The 19,413-nt window shown below is 40.2% G+C and overlaps 1 protein-coding gene across 2 annotated transcripts in view; it reads left to right on the top strand.

Moving 5' to 3' along the window:
• Positions 1–19,413, top strand: part of LOC129740024 (facilitated trehalose transporter Tret1-2 homolog) — a 100,593-nt gene that overhangs the window by 11,800 nt on the left and 69,380 nt on the right. Inside the window, exon 1 of one of the 2 annotated variants that reach the window (XM_055731606.1) lies at positions 3,018–3,204. The exons of the other annotated variant lie outside the window; for it this stretch is intronic. The gene's annotated coding sequence lies outside the window, so the exon portion shown is untranslated. Of the gene's footprint in view, positions 1–3,017; positions 3,205–19,413 lie in introns of those variants that run through there. 2 annotated transcript variants of the gene reach the window in all.

The raw sequence follows: 19,413 nt of genomic DNA, 5'->3' as shown, positions 1-19,413 counted from the left end.
AGGGTATCCTCGTAAAGGTCCCGAAAAAAGGAGACCTGACAGAGTGCGGTAACTGGCGAGGCATAACGTTGATCTGTACAACCCTCAAAGTACTCTGCAAAGTGATCCTGAACAGAATCCAGGAGAAAATCGACGCTATACTCCGACGGCAACAAGCTGGATTCCGATCCGGACGATCATGTGTGGACCACATCACAACGCTACGAATCATACTGGAACAAATCAACGAATTCCAGGACTCTCTTCTGCTGGTGTTCGTTGATTTCGAAAAAGCATTCGACCGACTTAACCATGAAAACATCTGGGCGGCACTAAGGCGACGAGGGGTCCCAGAGAAACTAGTCCATCTCATCGAAGCACAGTACGAGGCATTTTCGTGCAAGGTCTTGCACGACGGTGTCTTGTCCGAACCAATCCCGGTAACTGCTGGAGTGAGACAAGGATGTATTCTATCACCGCTACTTTTTCTAATCGTAATGGATGAGATTCTGATTGGATCGATTGACTGTGCACCGAACCGAGGATTGCCGTGGAATCCTTCAACAATGGAGCAACTGAACGACCTTGACCTGGCTGACGATATTGTTTTGCTCGCCCAAACACAACCAGATATGCAGAGCAAACTCGACGACCTCACCGAAAGTTCCAAGGCAGCAGGTCTCAAAGTCAATGTCGGAAAGACCAAGTCGATGGAGATCAACACAGGGAATCCCTCCAGTTTCATGGTAGCTGGGCAACAAGTTGAGAAAGTGGAGTGCTTCCAGTATCTTGGTAGCCAGATAACGCCTGATGGTGGTACCAGAAAAGACATCGAAACCCGGATCAGAAAGGCCCGATTTGCGTTTGCGAGTCTCCGAAATATCTGGCGGTCACGCCAGATCTCTCTATGAACGAAAATCCGAATCTTCAACTCAAACGTCAAATCCGTATTGCTGTACGGGTGCGAAACTTGGTGCACATATGCGGTAACGACGCGAAAACTGCAAGTATTTGTAAACCGCTGCCTGCGGAATATCATCCGCGCTTGGTGGCCTGGCAATTGGATCTCGAATGAGGACCCAGCTAACATGAAATCGTAATAGAAATGATAATCCATATCCGATATTGAGACATTTTCAATAACCATCGTAAACAAGTTGGTATTGAAGGATTTTCTATCATTCATTTATGACAAGCTTTGCCCAAAAATAGTTGGATCGGATAGCAGTTTAGGAAATTCGTAAACATGTCTCCAAAAGGTTGGGAATATGCTGTTACGACAATTACGATTTGGGTTATCTAATTTACGATAAAGGGGCGGTCGTAAAAAAAAATCTCACCTATAGAGCTATAGCGTGAATCATATCAAGTGATGAGTTGGCATCGAGGTAAGATACCGGGCTGCGAACTCGGAGGACTGGAGTTCAAATCTTGATCGGGGAATTTTTTTTTTGTTTATTTTGATTTTTATGGGAAAATCGGATCGTTGGAATATTGTCATTATAGATATATCGCCTCCACTTTTGTAGCTATATGCTATTTTTGTAAGTTTAATACAATCTTTTCATCTGGTATAATTGTTTGAATAATTTTGTTGTTCCTGCGATATACCTTCTAAAATGTTTGCTGGGGAACTACATCGCCGGTGTCATCAAAGGGCGCTAGAAATCGAGATTCGGGAACGTAAGTGGAGATGGATTGGGCACACGCTGCGAAGAGATGAAAACGAGATTTGCAGAGAGGCGCTAGATTGGAATCCAGAAGGCCATCGAAGAAGAGGCAGACCCAGAAATTCGTGGCGGCGAAGCCTAGCCGCTGAAATCCGAACTGTCGACGAGAGTCTTGACTGGGACCAGGTGAAGACGCTGGCTCCGGATCGTCAACAGTGGAGGTCTTTTACCACGGCCCTATGCACCGGAGGATCGGCGCGGGATCGTTAAGTAAGTAAGTAAGTTCTCAAAGTGATTCAATTTGATAAGGAACATCCTTTATTTATTTATTAACCTGGTTTTCCGCCACCCCCAGAGGGAGGTCTAGGGCCGCACCTGCGACAACAACTTAATAAAATTGTCCACTTTTGTTATTTTTGTGTTATTTCGAATGTCTCGTTTGGTTTTGTGAAATAAAATGTTGTGGTTAAATTTACAACTTACGAGTTATTCTATCATCTGAAGCACACTCGCGGAATGCCGGCGAACAAGATATCACGTTATTTGGTCCGCAATGTGTTCAGATCCTGTTATCGAAAAATTTCAATCAACAACCAACCCACGCTTTACAAGTATCGTTTGCTTTTTGGGATGACGCATTTTGATAGCTAGATTGCATTGGCATATTCAAAAGAACATTTTCATGCTTGATTCTGTGAGAACCAATAAAAGATATTTTCACAAAGGTGACGCAACAATCTGGTCGACACAGGAAATCATAAAATTTATGCTCAACGCGGTTTGTTATCGTCAACATGTTCAAGGTGAAAGCAAGGAGCCCCAAATTCGTTAGCAATTGTTGAAACACATGAAAGACAAACGTACCACGTGGTCTGCTTCGTACGCAACTATCCTGATCCGCCCTACACATACACACATACATACGTAACATGCGAGTAAAACGTGTGGGATGAAGTTGAAAATATTGGCGGAATGTTGCACAGGCATTGATAAAAGGACGACGATTTGCTCTCCTACTTTTGACATATCGTGTTAAATTGTGAGAGATCTATTCTCTCCAGCATCCGCTGAGAGTGTTTTGTTGACCGGTCTTTTCATCTCTCAGATGTGACGTCACATCACATTCAGCAGAGTGTTAGAGTATTAGTTAGCCAGCATATATTTCGGGGTTGGTTGACGGAGCATAATTTTCGAGAGGGGTGGAAACTACCCCGTAAATCGCGCAACCAGACGGCAGGCGAAATGAGAACGACTACCTAGCTATACAATTATTGTAGGAAAGAAGTAGACTGCACTGAGCTCGAAGGAGAAGAGCGATGTCCGGACGAATTTGTGCAGGAACCTCCGCCTGAGCTGTGTCATCATCATACAGGGGTGGAAAATCGATCATTTCGTGGGAAGTCGTTTTCGAAGTTGGACGTCGTCGCGTCGATTCTCGTCGGTCGGTCGTGAGTTTTCCAGGAATACGAAAACTGCTAATTTAGGCACCGGAATCAGAGCTGAATTCAAATCAACGCTTCGTAGGATACAGTGTGACATCAAGCCAGAACAAAAGGTGATTGTTATTTTTGTGTCAAATTTCTAATAACTTCTTGGGAGAAATTTTTCGATACAAAAACACCTACGCAAAACCAGATCCAAGGATGAATGTTGAGGAAGTAGTTTCGATACTTGCATTTGCATTACATAATGTTTGGAAACATCAACAATCAGATTCGAATCAATCCAGATGCATTTTGACCAACATGTGCTACGAGAAGCCGGAAATGACCGAAGACTGACTAGGAAAGCCACGAAAGATTTGGCACATTTTCATTGCCAAATAATGTGAGATAAATCCATTCCTTGTCGTGTGCCATTTCTTTCTGGTAAAAAAACAACATGTGCATATAGAGATCAGTATGGTTAAGATTATCTTTTTGTTTACTTTTCTCTCATTTGTTTAGTTTGTCTAATTTTAATTTGTGGTTTATTTTTGGAGTCTCACGTGAAATTCAAGAGTCAGGAGACTCGGGATTCGAAAGGGTTCATATAAAGAGAATGAGAGATGTCTCAATAAGTACATATAAGTTTGACGTGTAAGTGAATGCATTTTCGTATTAGAATTACCGCTATATTGGGGCAATGGCACTTAATATCACAATTCTTTGATGATTTAACCAAAAATGTTCAAGAGATTTTTAATTCAGAAATCAAAATTCAGTGGGAATGAATAAACCAACCGGTTCAGGGAACTCTAGGGAATTCGCAGTGCGGAATAGGCAAACAAAAAATATTTCAAATTCAAACGCTGTAAAATGCAATCAGTTTTTTCTGCACTTCTCAAGATGTTTTTTTTTCAGATTCAAGAGGTCACTTATATAAGTCTTCCTCAAAAAATTTTATGTATGAATTCTGAAATCTGAGGTCGGAATCCGAATTCTGAAAAAAATCATCAAGGACTGAGAACAATTTACGTATACCTTCAGAGTATGAAAGGGTGATACGATCAAAATTTGGTCAAGGGAAAACGCCGATTTACGGTGAAATCGTTTATTTAAAAAATCAAATTAATTTCTTTTTCAAGTTTAATTAGTAAAAAATTCAGGAAAAATATTCAGTTAGGCTTCCGCTTTTCCAAATCCGAATTGCCGGGCCTTACGCTTAACCCCTGCCATAAGATTTTGTACAGCCACCTTGTTCCCCTTCTTCACCGCAGAAAGCCAGTTTGCCTTGAACTGCTGCTCGTCCTTAGCAATTTTTTGGTCTTCTTTAGGTTCCGCTTGACAATAGCCCAGTATTTCTGAATTGGGCGGAGCTCTGGCGTGTTGGGAGGGTTCTTGTTCTTGGGAACTACCTGCACGTTGTTGGCGGCGTACCACTCCATGGCATTTTTACCGTTATGGCAAGATGCCAAATCCGGCCAAAACAGTACGGAACAACCGTGTTTCTTCAGGAAAGGCAGCAGACGTTTATTCAAACACTCTTTCACGTGAATTTCTTGGTTGACAGTCCCGGAAGCTATGAAAATGCTGCTTTTCAAGCCACAGGTAAAGATAGCTTGCCAAACCAGATATTTTTACGCAAACTTTGACAGTTTCATGTGCTTGAAAATATCTGCTACCTTTCCCCTTCCTTTTGCCGTATAAAACTCCTGTCCCGGAAGCTGCTTGTAGTCGGCTTTGACGTAGGTTTCGTCGTCCATTACCACGCAGTCAAACTTCGTCAGCATCGTCGTGTACAGCCTCCGGGATCGCGCTTTGGCCGTCGTATTTTGTTTATCATCGCGATTTGGAGTCACTACCTTCTTGTAAGTCGATAGTCCGGCTCGTTTCTTGGATCGATGCACGGTTGTAGACGATACACCCAGCTTATTTGCGGCATCTCGGAGAGAGAGGTTAGGGTTTCGCTTGAAACTATCGGCAGCTCTCTTTGTCGTCTCAGCGGCTTTCGGGTTTCGATTTCCCCCCGATCCAGACTTCCTGGCTGTCGACAAACGTTCCCCAAACACTTTAATTACATTTGTAACGGTTGATTTGGCAACTTTTAGCGATTTAGCCAGCTTTGCGTGCGAGTAGCTCGGATTTTCGCGATGCGCGAGCAAAATTTTGATACGCTGCTCTTCTTCCTTGCACGCCATTTTGACAACTGAAGAGTAAATTCCAAAATCAAAACAGGAGCAACATTCTACATTCACACACCTTCGAAATGAGGGGTGTTCAGGTTTTTTAAATGTAAAATTTAAAGAAAAACGTTAAGTTGATATTGACCAAATTTTGACCGTATCACCCTTTAATAGGAGTTTTGAACATCACATACAAATTACGTTAAATTTAAGTGTGTTCAACGTGATATGAGGATGATAGCTACCTTAATTGTGTTCAGTATCGAAATGATATTTGGATCATTTTTTTCCCCATTTGAAACATTGCTATAGATCCTTGTATAAATAAATGTTTTTATGTTGAAAACTTAACTTAGTTCTCTAATAAAGGTCATGATATGCACTTTTTACAACAGTTAGGGGTTCCAAAAAGCTTTTTTTTTACAAAAAAAGTCGTTCTAACTTACTGATTGGACCTCTACTGTTGACGATCCGGAGTCGTCGTCTTCAACAGGGCCCAATCAAGATTCTTGTGGACGGTTCGGATTTCGGCGACTAAATAGGTTTCACCGCCACGAGTTTCTAGGTCTACCTCTCCTTCGATGTCCATTCGAGCGCCTCGCTCTGCATATCTCGTTCTCATCTCTTCGCAGCGTGTGCCCAATCCATCTCCACTTACGTTCCCGAATCTCGATTTCTAGCGCCCTTTGATGACACCGGCGATGTAGTTCCTCATTTGAGAATCTCAAATTGAGATCCAGTTGCCAGGCCACCAAGCACGCAGGCAGGGATTCACAAATACTTGCAGTTTTTGCGTCGTCACCGCATATGTGCTCCAAGTTTCACACCCGTACAACAATACGGATTTGACATTTGAGTTGAAGATTCTGATTTTCGTTCGTAGAGAGATCTGGCGTGACCACCGGATGTTCCGAAGACTCGCAAACGCAAATCGGGCCTTTCCGATCCGAGTTTCGATGTAAAAATCTGTTCCCTTTCTATAATATTTAAAATAATTGAATAAAGTGATCAAAGTTCTCAGATTGCAATTATGGATAACTTTATATTTTCTATGATAAGAAATAGGACTAATGATACGTTCATTAGAACTATGAATTAAGGTCTTCAGAACACTCTTCATGTTAGTCCTCCCGATCCAACGTGAACTCATTAAGTGAACCTTCATTATACTCTTCATGTTGGTCCTCCCGATTCAACGTAAATTTATAAAGTGCGCCTCCAGGAAACTTTTCATGCTGGTCCTCTCGATCCAACATTAATTCATAGAGTGAACCTTCAGAACACTTTTCATGTTGGTCCTCCCGATCCAACGTAAATTTATAAAGTGCGCCTCCAGGAAACTTTTCATGTTGGTCCTCCCGATCCAACATAAATTCATAAAGTTAACCTTCAGAACACTTTTCATGTTGGATCTCCCGATCCATCGCAAATTCATAAAGTGAACCTTCAGAACACTCTTCATGTTGGTCCTCCAGATCCAACGCAATTTCATAAAGTGAAGCTTCAGACCAGTCTTCAGGTTGGTCCTCCCGATCCAACGTAAATTCATAAAGTGAACCTTCAAAACACTCTTCATGTTGGATCTCCCGATCCAACGTAAATTCAAGATAATAATTATTAACGATTAAATTTTCCGAAATCTGATTCTTTTCTTCTCTATTATTGTGCATTGCGGATCATGATTCTGAAAAATCATTCTTTATTTCAATTCAGAATTAAGATCTCAAAAAAGGATGGATGCTAGAATTAAAAGTGAAGAGGACGTTTGGTATGACCCTTCCCGTAAAATAAGCAGCTATGATAGAATCATTATTTTTCAAAACCAGAATTCAATACTCAGACTTTAAAATTCTAAAGAAGGGAAAAATTCTCTTGACAACAAATATCGAATGCTTTAGTTGTAAAGCTAACTACACCTACCAAATAGACATAAGAAATCATCGAATGCCTTTCTTGACCTTGTAGACTAGACGGGGCTTGCTCAATTCGGAAAACCCGAAAATTACAGCTAGGCGCCACACGAAATGTGTTTCATAGTTCTTTCCATTTTCCGATTCCGATTACTACCTTCTGATGGTTTACGTTATACCTACACCCTACGAAATAACAGCCGGCCGAATGGATAGTGGCAAGGTCATTTCGAACGACAACCGAAATAAACACACTTCAAACGTTGAAGGTTGATGGAGTTGCCTGGTCGTTAGATGAATGAACGCGAGAGCGGAAAATTGAGAGAGCCTTTAATTCTTATTCTCTTTTCTACTCTTGCTTAACATCACCTGAGCCATTTTCCCAACTCGTCAAGTTGCCCTTAGTGAGCGAAAAGTGAAAGGACTCCTTACTAATACCTTCAAACAGAGGTGACTTTTCCCCGTCGCCGTCGTCGGGTCGTATCCATGGCTACAGTTGAGGATGGGTAACGAACTGTGGGTGGAACACCGTCTGCTATAAACACCCGTTTGTGTAGGTATAGTTTTCAACGTGCAACGAACGAAATTTGGTGGTTGGGCAGCGTGTGTCTCAGGCGCATGTCTGCGATGCAATCGCACGATGTTTTCCCTTGACGTCTGTTCGAATGCAAATTATGACCTTATTTCTTGGCTGGGGTGAGGTCAAGCAACGCAGCGGTTACCAAACTTGTATGAAATGTTAAAGGATATTTACAGGAGATAAAATTTAACTTTAGAAAACAGGTGTTCTTCAAAATTGCTGCATAAAAAAAATACATATGAAGAATCAGCTAAATGAAAATGTACAAATTCCTGTTAAATCTGTAAATCGCCCCCCGCGGCGCAAAGGATAGCCTTCAAGTCTTCTGAGCCAATTGTCATGAGATCGAATCCCGGTCACGGCTAACATAGAACAGCTTCCGTAGGTTGGTGGTGTTCGTGTTAGCATTTGGGGTTTTTTTTTATTATCTGACGGGTTTGCGCCGGGGGTCTTCATATCTTCCCCAAAATTGAAAATTTGATTCATTTTTACGACTTAGAAACACATGTATTTTTTCAGATTTCTAACATTTTTATTTCTCGAGTTAGCTTCGGTTAGATTTTTTTTTAAATAAAAAATAACCATATTTCAAAGCTATATAACTCTGTTATTTTTCAACGAAAAGTGTAAATAAACTTTAAATGGCGTGTAAAAGTACCGTCTGCATCACCGAATATTTTGCAAAAAATACCATTGTATAGCTCAGTTTAAAAGGTGATACGATCAAAATTTGGTCAAGGGAAAACGCGTGTAAATCGGTGAATTCTTTTATTTAAAAAATCAAACTATTTTTTTTTCAAGTTTAATTAGTATGAAATTCAGGAAAAATATTCAGTTAGGCTTCCGCTTTTCCAAATCCGAATTGCCGGGCCTTACGCTTAACCACGCTAAGTTTTCAGAACTTTTATTGTCTTTTAACGGTTTTTTTCTGGCCAAATTTAAGGAGTTCTCTGAAATTTTAACGGCCTGCGGTGTTTTTTTTCTTTGACGTGACTGGCAGCAACAGCGAAGACACACTACATTCATATGCACGAAACCAGCCTGTAAATAATGCTCTCACTTAAAAATAATGCTTCGACCTGTAAAACTACAGTACATGTCCTGCTCCTTTTTGTTACAGGACATTTGCTGTAATATCAAATGATTTAACATTTACTTTTCAACCAATCAATTGAAAATTATGTGATTTCTGAATTACAGGTTGAATTATTTTAAAGGTAACCATTTTCAATGACACGTAATAGTCCAAATTTTTTTCTGTGTATAGCATTTCACTCAGCTCAAGGTTTAACATCTTATCGAAACTTTCGAGTCTCTTATAGTCAAAATTCGGTAAATTCAGCATTTGCATGAAACTTCAATTAAAAAGTGTTTGTAGAAAAATAAAGTCTTAATTTTATAATTACATGTCAATTATCTCAAATTGATATTTGAATATTGCCTACACAGCAAAAATTATTTTCTGTAAAATTACAGCAAATGTCCTGTAACAAAAAGGAGCAGGACATTTACCGTAATTTCACAGGTCGAGGACATAGCAATTCACAGGATAGTTTAAAATTACAGGCCTGTAATATCAAGCGACCTGTAATTGCAAGCGATCTGTAATTGCAAGCGACCTGTAATTTTAAGCGACCAGTTATGAAATCTGCACGTAATTTAATTATTTTGATTTATTATAATAGAATTAAATTTCATTAATGAACAAACCAAATTGTATTCGTACACTATTTATTTATTACAATAACCTCAATACATCAATGAACAATTTTCGATTTAATGGCTTTTTTTACTTTACCAATAAAGGGCGCCGACGCAGGTGGTTCGGTGCGTTTTCTGCGCCCCAAAATTGGCTGCTATGGTGTTGGTTCTCACTCGGGCCTCCGGAATGTTGTGACTGGTGGTGTGGTCGCAATCGTGATTGAGGATCTGGACGGGTGATGATGTTGTTTTTTCGCCAAAGTAAAATCTTCTACCGCTGCTGTTGATGATGCATGGTCGTTTTTGCCCAGTTTTCACCTCGTTTGGCGCTGGAACTGTTCCGGTGTTTGTCCGGCCGGATGGTGAAGTTCGTTTTTCGCATCTACTGCGAGCTGTACGGGGGGTAGAAAATATTAAAATTATCGCTAAACAAAACCATTTTAAAACTTACTTTCATCGTTAGCGATGTTTTCGGCCTTGGTACGCTAAGCACTGGCTTAACCCCTGCCATCAGATTTTGTACAGCCACCTTGTCCACCTTCTTCGCCGCAGAAAGCCAGTTTGCCTTGAACTGCTGCTTGCCTTAGCAGTTTTTTGGTCTTCTTTAGGTTCCGCTTGACAATAGCCCAGTATTTCTCAATTGGGCGGAGCTCTGGCGTGTTTGGAGGGTTCTTGTTCTTGGGAACTACCTGCACGTTGTTGGCGGTGTACCACTCTATGGCCTTTTTACCGTAATGGCAAGATGCCAAATCCGGCCAAAACAGTACGGAACTACCGTGTTTCTTCAGGAAAGGCAGCAGACGTTTATTCAAACACTCTTTCACGTAAATTTCTTGGTTGACAGTCCCGGAAGCTATGAAAATGCTGCTTTTCAAGCCACAGGTACAGATGGCTTACCAAACCAGATATTTCTTCGCGAACTTTGACAGTTTCATGTGCTTGAAAATATCTGCTACCTTTCCCCTTTCTTTTTGCCGTATAAAACTCCTGTCCCGGAAGTTGCTTGTAGTCGGCTTTGACGTAGGTTTCGTCGTCCATTACCACACAGTCAAACTTCGTCAGCATCGTCGTGTACAGCCTCCGGGATCGCGCTTTGGCCGTCGTATTTTGTTTATCATCGCCCAGCCATCATAACCTCGAAAGATGTACGACTTAGGGTTAAGTCAATGGATTCTCTGCGAGGAAACTTCAAATTTTATTGAAATCCAATATGTGATTGTTTATTTCAGATTTTTATCGCCGTTATGATTGTTAATTGTACTCATATTCAATCATTCAGAGTATTTAGGTTACCGATAAAACCATTTGATTTCGAAAATATTTTCTCAATAGCAATTTCACGAATGTCTTTAGTATGGGAAATTGAATAATCATTTTTTTTTAGTAATTTTCTTGCAATCTGCAAGGAGAGCTGTTGAAATTATCTCCTAATTTGTCAGATTCTTTGTCATCAAATTCGTCATAATCATTTCCTGGCATTCAAATGAACTCGCACCAAGAATTTTCTAAAGTCATTGTCGCATAATCCAAGCCATCTTGATAGAGGATTTTCGACTTTTTCAACGCAATTATCCCCTTCGATGAAACCTCATTCCGAAAATCTGAAGATTTTTATGTATCATTCACAGTTTCCCATGATTTGTATGATCAATTACAACTCCGTTTCTCCCCGAATTTGAGTTACATAACAGTTTTGTCGCCGTGTTTATTCAGTATACTAACATAGAATTAGAATAGGAAGGAGCTTACTAACATAGAATAATAACTATCAATATAAGGATATACTCGGTACAAAATCATATTATGCGGAACGGTCTTAAGGAATCGTTTTGTTAAATAAAAAAATTACATGATTAATGTTTGCTTTTATCAGAGTGATGCCAACAACTACATCTGAACAAGAAGAAAACATTATATTTAATATGTTACAGAAAACTCAAACCTCAGGTTGCCAGATTGCCTAGTTTTATACGGGTTTGCCCTGATATTTAATACAAAATTTGGGAGTAGTCCGATCCGGTCCGGTTGCTTGGATTTCATTGAAAATGCCCGGATTTTGCCGAAATTTTTAGAGTTAGTTTTATAAAAATATGAAAGGTGTTTTAGAAGCCTTAAATACCATTTAAAAATGTTCAATCAACTTTTATGCAAACAATTTTTTTCTTGATTTTTGTTGAGTAATTTCTGGGTTTTGACAAAATTTGCCCGAATAATGCCCGCCGTTGATTTTGAAATCAGATGGCCTAATTTTGCCATGTTTTTACATAAAAACTAGCTGACCCGGCATGCTTTGTTGAGCTTTGTTATGTACATTTAGTTTAGCAAAAGTAGGTAAATAGTTATCTAAGTTCGTGAAACTGGATTTGTACCGTAAAATGGGGTGTTTCGAGACAGTTTTTGAACTATTTTCGTATTATTTCTGTCATGTTATGTTAAGTGGACCTTAACAATTTACATCATCAGTGCGTTATTTTTCGCTTCGCAAATATATTATAGCAATTTTACCCATAAACGTCTGGCTTCCTCCTATGTTTTTTTATTTATTACAATACTCCGTATTAACCTTTTTCGTCACAGAATTTTGTCCAAAGAGATGTTAATGGTATTGGCTACCTCCAGGGGCAAAAATTATCAAAGAAGATAGATTTACTGCGAAAGTTGATAGCGAATATCTTCTGGAATAAACTTTAAAATTGATTTTCTTCCGCAAAAATGCTGATGATACCTAATTAAACTCGGCAGTCTTTTTTTATTCATATTTTTTGTGCTTTCGGTGTGACCTTTTTTTCTAATAGAGATCACCATGTAAACATACCATCTTCGAAAATTTCTTGTCCGACCACTTCACCGTATCAGGATTAGCGCGTATCAATAAATCAAAGAAATTGGTAACCATCTACGCATAGTTGTGTTGACGCACGTTCTCCACCAAAACCGGCACACATTTCAGCCAGAAAAATATGTTTCAGTCTTATCATTTCGTTATCATAGTTGTATTGTTCGAAGATTAGAATTCGTGTTTTTTTCCCTGGGTTTCGGTTTCGAGGCACTCCAAGGGACAAGCGTGCGACTGCTCTTCACACTTATCGCACTAATGGGCGAGGACCAGGCTCAACTCCAGCAGCCGAGCGCAAACACATTTGACACAGTGTTCGTTATTATATTTGTCCTATCAGGCAGAAGCTCCCAGTTGTTGGCAGATGATGCCAAATTTTTGGTTGTTCTGTTCTGATACAACACATTTGGTATTTACTATATAATTTGAAACAAGCAGTGACGTGGAGGAAGTTAATTGTTGAGATGGATTCTTCAATAGGAGAGTTTTATAAAGAATTTTTTTTTCAAAATGATGAGTGACGAACTCTTTTTTAGTTATAGGGGAACATACCTAAGCGAATCGCTGATTTTCTATGTATTTCACGTACAAATTGTGTTAAAAATGGGTATAATCGTTGAAGAAAAGTGTTTCCTACAAATGCCTATGATTTTTTATTACTTAAATTGCTATAATTGCTTCAAAAACTTGGTTTTTTAAAACCATATTCAAAGCCACAGAACAAAACTGTGTTGCAAATACGCGCCGCTGTGTATTCAATACGCGACTAGCAGCCGAACACACCCGAAAGCAGCCGAAGACCGAAAACACACCAATACTTACAGACATTTTGACTGAAAAGAAAACCAAAATGGACTAATCAAAATTAAAAAAAAAATGGAAAAGTAGATTTTTTGGGCTGAATTAACGCTCAAAATATGGTTATAGACTTTTTGTTCATGTTCAATGAAAATTGGCCTTTTTGAAAAATTTATGCTATTTTCAGCCTACTTCGATTGGCGTGTTATAACGAGCGCGTGGGCCGTAATAGAACATACCCATAAAAAGTATACTTTCGCGAGTTCAGTATGATTTTTTAGCATAAAATCATAGTTTAGATTCTCCTATATCGATGTGTCAGAAAATATTGTCTTATTCGTTTTTTTCTGCTTGGTGACACCTTACTGAAAGTGTTTTAAAATTAAGATCGAAATGAAGAAAAACCTAAATTGTGAAATTATCACGACACAGTGGCATTTTAAGGAAAAAGTCATACTTGCCATGGCGTATCACAGCATTTAAACAAATTAGTAATATTTTGCAGGCTTAAAATGTTTCAGAATCTTCTAAACAAGGGTGGCGCGTATTAGCCACATGGGGCGTTATATGAACTTTTCCCCTACTAGGGCCTGAGCTCAGTCAAAATTGGAACGCCAGACCTTGCACCGTTGAATTACTTGAAGTCTGAACATTTTATGCCATTCAAAAATTCATTATTAAACTTCAGTTTTCAATTTTCGAATTGTATTGTAGGCAATTGTTTTTTGTTGATCTTTTTTAATCAACTGGTTTTCCAACCTACATACATGACGTAGAAAAACGGGTAAAAATGTATTGTAAAATTTGTAATGTATTGTAAAATTTGAGTGTTTTTTTTTTTATTAATTCGTTTATTTGAAACGGCTCGTACCGTTGGTTTTAAGGAGCCAAACTCTTGTTATTGTATTTACAATTCATAACTTTAAACTAACGTAGTTGAGGAAAGTAAAAAGAAAAGGGAAGAGAAAAATTATACACGAAGATCGATAGCTTTAAGGAAAGAGTGTAACTCGAACATGTAGTCTAGGTCAACTGCAGCCAACACATCCCTCACTGGAACGTTAGGTGGTTTTCCTCGGGCCCGAAGGGAGTCAATTAAGTCTGTTCTGGCGATAAGGTGGTCCTCACAAGACCAAACAATATGCTCGATGTCGTGGTAACCTTGGCCGCAACGACACAAATTGCTGCTAGCAAGATTCACACGATAGAGTAACGCGTTTAAGGAACAATGATTGGACATGAGACGGGAAAATGTTCGAATAAAATCCCGACTCAAGTCCAATTTATTGAACCAGGGTTTGAGGCTTACCTTTGGGACAATCGAGTGGAGCCACCGACCATCCTCATCCTCGTCCCATCTGCGCTGCCAGTTGGTAACGGAGTTTCTTCGAGCCAAAAAGTAAAATTCGTTGAAGACGATTTCACGCTGGTACGTGTCGCCTTCCATCGCCCCCACCTTTGCCAGAGAGTCTGCCTTCTCATTACCCACTATTGAGCAATGGGAGGGAACCCAAACAAAGGTGATTGAAAAGCGACGTCTTGTTAAAGCACTCAAAATATTCCGTATCTTCTCGAGGAAGTACGGCGAGTGCTTTCCCGGTCTTATTGAGCGCATTGCTTCAATAGAGCTGAGACTATCCGTTACGATATAGTAATGTCCAGCAGGTCGTGACGCAACGCTGTCCAAAGCCCAGTGCATAGCTGCTAACTCCGCTATATATACAGAGCATGGTGATTGGAGATTATAAGAGGCGCTATTTATTTCGTTGAACACTCCAAATCCCGTTGATTCTTCTATTAGAGACCCGTCGGTAAAGTACATTTTTTCAGCATCGACGTGTCTAAATTTAGCTTCGAAAATTCTTGGAACCAAAAGTGAGCGATGTTGGTCCGGGATTCCTCGAATTTCCTGCTGCATAGACAAATCAAACTGGACAGAAGAGGTGTCGTAGTCAGGGATGAAAACACGAGTTGGAGAGTACGAAGAAGGATTGACCTGCATGGACATAAAGACATGATATATAGACATAAACCTGGTTTGAAGATTTTGCTCAAGTAACCTTTCAAAATTCACAATCACCAATGGGTTCATAACCTCACACCTGATGAGGAACCGGAGAGATAGTAAACTGAATCGGTCTCTCAGTGGGAGTATGCCTGCCAAAACTTCAAGACTCATATTATGCGTTGAGGGCATACAACCCAAAGCGATGCGGAGGCAACGATATTGAATACGTTCGAGTTTAATGAGGTGTGTTTTGGCAGCCGATTGGAAACAGAAACTTCCATACTCCATCACTGAGAGAATAGTTGTTCGGTATAATTTTATAAGATCTTCTGGATGGGCTCCCCACCAGGTGCCAGTGATTGATCGGAGAAAATTGATTCTTTGTTGGCATTTTCCTTTCAGATACTCAATGTGGGCTCTCCAGGTACACTTGGAATCAAACCAAACCCCAAGATACTTGAAACACCTCGATTGAGTGATCGTTCTGCCTAGTAGTTGAAGCTTAGGTTGAGCAGGTCTATGTTTTTTAGAAAAAACAAACATTTCCGTTTTCTGAGGAGAAAACTCAATCCCAAGCCCCAAAGCCCAGGAAGACAATCTATCTAAAGTATCTTGTAGAGGTCAGTGCAGAAGAGACTCAGTAGATCCTGTGACAGACACTACGCCATCATCTGCAAGTTGTCTTAGAGTGCAGCCTTCAGAGAGACAACTGTCGATGTCACTTACGTAAAAGTTGTACAAAAGTGGACTCAAACATGAACCCTGCGAGAGGCCCATGTAAGAGGTTCTTCTAACTGCAATATCTCCGTGAGCAAAGTTCAGATGTTTCTCACAAAGCAAGCTGTATAAGATGTTGTTCAATAGAGGAGGCAGACCCCGGGAGTGCAACTTGTCAGACAACACCTCTATTGATACTGCATCAAAAGCTCCCTTTATGTCTAGAAACACTGAAGCCATTTGCTCACGTTTTGCGTACGCCATTTGTATCTCTGAAGACAGCAAAGCAAGGCAATCGTTTGTTCCTTTGCCCCTTCGAAACCCAAATTGAGTATCTGAAAGGAGACCATTTGCTTCTACCCATTTATCCAAACGAAACAAAATCATTTTCTCCATCAATTTGCGTATACAAGACAACATCGCTATTGGACGGTACGAATTCGCATCGGACGCTGGTTTTCCGGGCTTTTGGATAGCTATAACTCTCACTTCTCTCCACTCTTGGGGAACAATGTTGTTCTCCAAGAATTGATTAAATAAATTTAACAAGCGAAATTTGGCGGCGTCCGGGAGGTTTTTCAACAAGTTAAATTTGATTTTATCAATTCCCGGAGCTGAATTGTTGCAAGAGAGGGGGGCAAGTGAGAATTCGACCATCGAAAAGCTGGAATCGAGACCACACCTTTCAGGAGGCACGTTCCGGATTATTTTTTGCACAGGTGTGGAATCTGGACAGACTTTCCGTGCGAAGTTGAATATCCATCTATGTGAATGTTCCTCACTTTCATTTGTTGAAGATCGATTACGCATGTTTCGTGCTACTTTCCACAAGGTATTCAAGGACGTTTCTCGTGATAAACCCTCCACGAATGTACGCCAATGTGCTAGTTTTTTTCCTTTAATCAATTTTTTGAATTGATTTTCAAGGGACTGATATGTTTCAAAATGATCGAGGGTTCCATGTTTTCTAAAATCTTTGAATGCTTTCGATTTGTCCTTATAAAGCTTGGAACACTGGTTGTCCCACCATGGGTTAGGAGGCCTTCGGCATACATATGAATCTGGAATGGGTTTTGTTTGAGCGCAAAGTGCACTTTCATGTATCATACGTGAAAGAAAGTTATACTCCTCTAAAGGAGGTAAAACATTCATAGAATCGATGGCTTTTGTTATTTCGTCCCAGTACTTTTTCCAGTCGATGTGTCTTGTAAGGTCATATACCATATTTGTTGAATTTGAAGAGCTGGCCCCATTGGTGATTGAAATTTCGATAGGCAAGTGATCACTACCATTAGGATCTTGGACCACCTTCCACTGGCAATCAAATGATAGTGAATTTGAGCAGAGTGAGAGGTCAATTGCACTTTGCCTTGCAGGAGGTTTAGGTACACGTGTTTTTTCGCCGGTGTTCAAAACTGTTAAATTGAAACTGTCGCAAATATCATAGATAAGAGTAGAACGACTATCGTCAATTTGTTCTCCCCAGACAGTTCCATGTGAATTGAAGTCACCCAGGATCAACCTTGGCTCAGGGAGCACTGAGCACAGGTTCTCTAGGTGCCTTCGATCCACTGCAACTCTATGAGGCCAGTACAAACTGACAACGCATAAGTCCTTACCTCTTATAGTTGTATGACAAGCAACAGCTTCAATTCCGCCTGACAGTGTTCTGAATATCACTCATTTTCAATGAATGTTTCTGATTGCACTTCGCACCTGAACGTACAGCGGTCGGGTTTCGTTATTGATTGCTACTGGACCTACCCGATCATCGATCGTTCAATTCATCGCTAAAATACAGATCACCTCGCACGATGCTTGCTGTCAAAACAGTGCAGCACCATCATCAAATTGGAATATCACCAATGCGCAATGCATATGGCGAATCTTGTTGGTCTTCGATCAGGAGTGAATGGATCAGGCAGTGAGTGAATGATACATGAAGCCGATCATTAGCGTATTTTGTTTGATTTGATATAAAGCAAATTAATAAATTTATTTGTTGTTATAACATTTTTTGACATCAGTATGATCAAAATCAAATTGCAGTTGTGTTTGTGAGGGAAAGATGTTCACTTTCGCCGTGTTTTTCAATTTTTACAAGTTCTCTTATTAAAATGTCGTACGTCACGTTAAAACTACTGAGAATTTATGGTGTCCCGCACAACTGTTTGATTTTTCTCGTCCTGCAAAAAATAATTTTGAATTTCATATAATTCAGGCAGATACTGAGTGAGCTACATTCAGAATGGATCAGTTTGTATCTCACTCATCTCCGATATGCGATGTTTGCTGAACCGATGATTCTGAATGATGCGACTCGGTTTGCATAGCTGATAGGAGCGCTGATCGAGATTGCATACCAGCCAGGCGAAGCAGTAGCGAGAGGCGCTATCCCATTGTACAATCGGAATGTTTCCAACAGGAAACGCATCCTGAGTGTTTGTTTTGATTGATTTTCGGACCATTGCCGCCTGATAATGGGAGGTGAATTCTATAAAAGGAGTGGCACTTATTGATCCCCAAAAGCACCCCTCCATAAGAATCGTCACGATCCAGACGGATTAAATTAAAATCATGGAATGAGATGTTAGATTGAGAAGACAGCCAAGTTTCGGACAATGCAAAAATATCACAGTTTGTTTTATGAAGTAAATTTTTAAACGCATCCAGTTTAGGAATGACACTACGACAATTCCACTGTAAAACAGTGATATCTCTTATCTCTCGGCGTAAATTAGCCATCGAGAGATATGAACACCGATAGAAGAGGCCAAGTTTGCATCAATTGCTGAAAAAATGTCTTAAAGATGGGAAGCATCGAAGTTACCATACCTCTGACAGAGTCTGAAACATTGAAGCACGAGAATATTCCATTCAAAATGTCTGACAATTTAAAAAGACCGGATTGCGTATTTGGTTCTGACTGAACTACGTTAGATGTTGAGGGCATTGATGTTTCTGCGACAGTTGGGCCATTTTCAGGAGAAATTTTCCCACGGAAACCAGGTGGAACTTCTTTTTCTTTGTTCGTTATTATCGGTCTTTTGATAAAGCTAAAGGCAGGACTAACTGGAGGAATCTTCCTTTTAATCTTAAAGGAAGAAGCTTTAACACGCTTCCTGGAGTTCTCTATTGCCACGAATGCTCGTCCTTCATCAGCTGAGTCGGTGTCCACTACGTCAACTGGCAGCGCAGAAAAAACGTTGTTTGATTGGGCCAAAGGAGAAGCGCTCTTTAGAATTGCGGCATAAGACCGTTTGGAGCGTTCTTGTAAAGAGCGCTTCTGTTTGTCCCACTGACTTTTGAAAGCCTCGCATGCAGAGATGTCATGAGGGGTACCTCCGCAATAAATGCATTTTCGTTCTGTTGTTTGGCACGCATCCTCCCCATGACTTTCTTTGCAACAAGAGCAGCGTGATTTGTTTGAGCAATGAGATGCTGTATGCCCTAGCGTCTGACAATTGATACAATTCATGGGACGAGGGACGAATAGTCAAACTGGAAGCCTCAATATTCCGTCAATCAAGACGTAGTGAGGGAGGGCGGTACCTTCAAAGGTCACACAGAATGAAGCTGACGGCAAATACTTTTTAACTCCATCAACAGA

Source organism: Uranotaenia lowii, chromosome 1 (genome assembly GCF_029784155.1).
Source record: "Uranotaenia lowii strain MFRU-FL chromosome 1, ASM2978415v1, whole genome shotgun sequence".
NCBI classification, from domain to species: domain Eukaryota; kingdom Metazoa; phylum Arthropoda; class Insecta; order Diptera; family Culicidae; genus Uranotaenia; species Uranotaenia lowii.
Note: the sequence above shows the minus strand (reverse complement) of the source record. Positions and strands in the feature narration are given on the sequence as shown.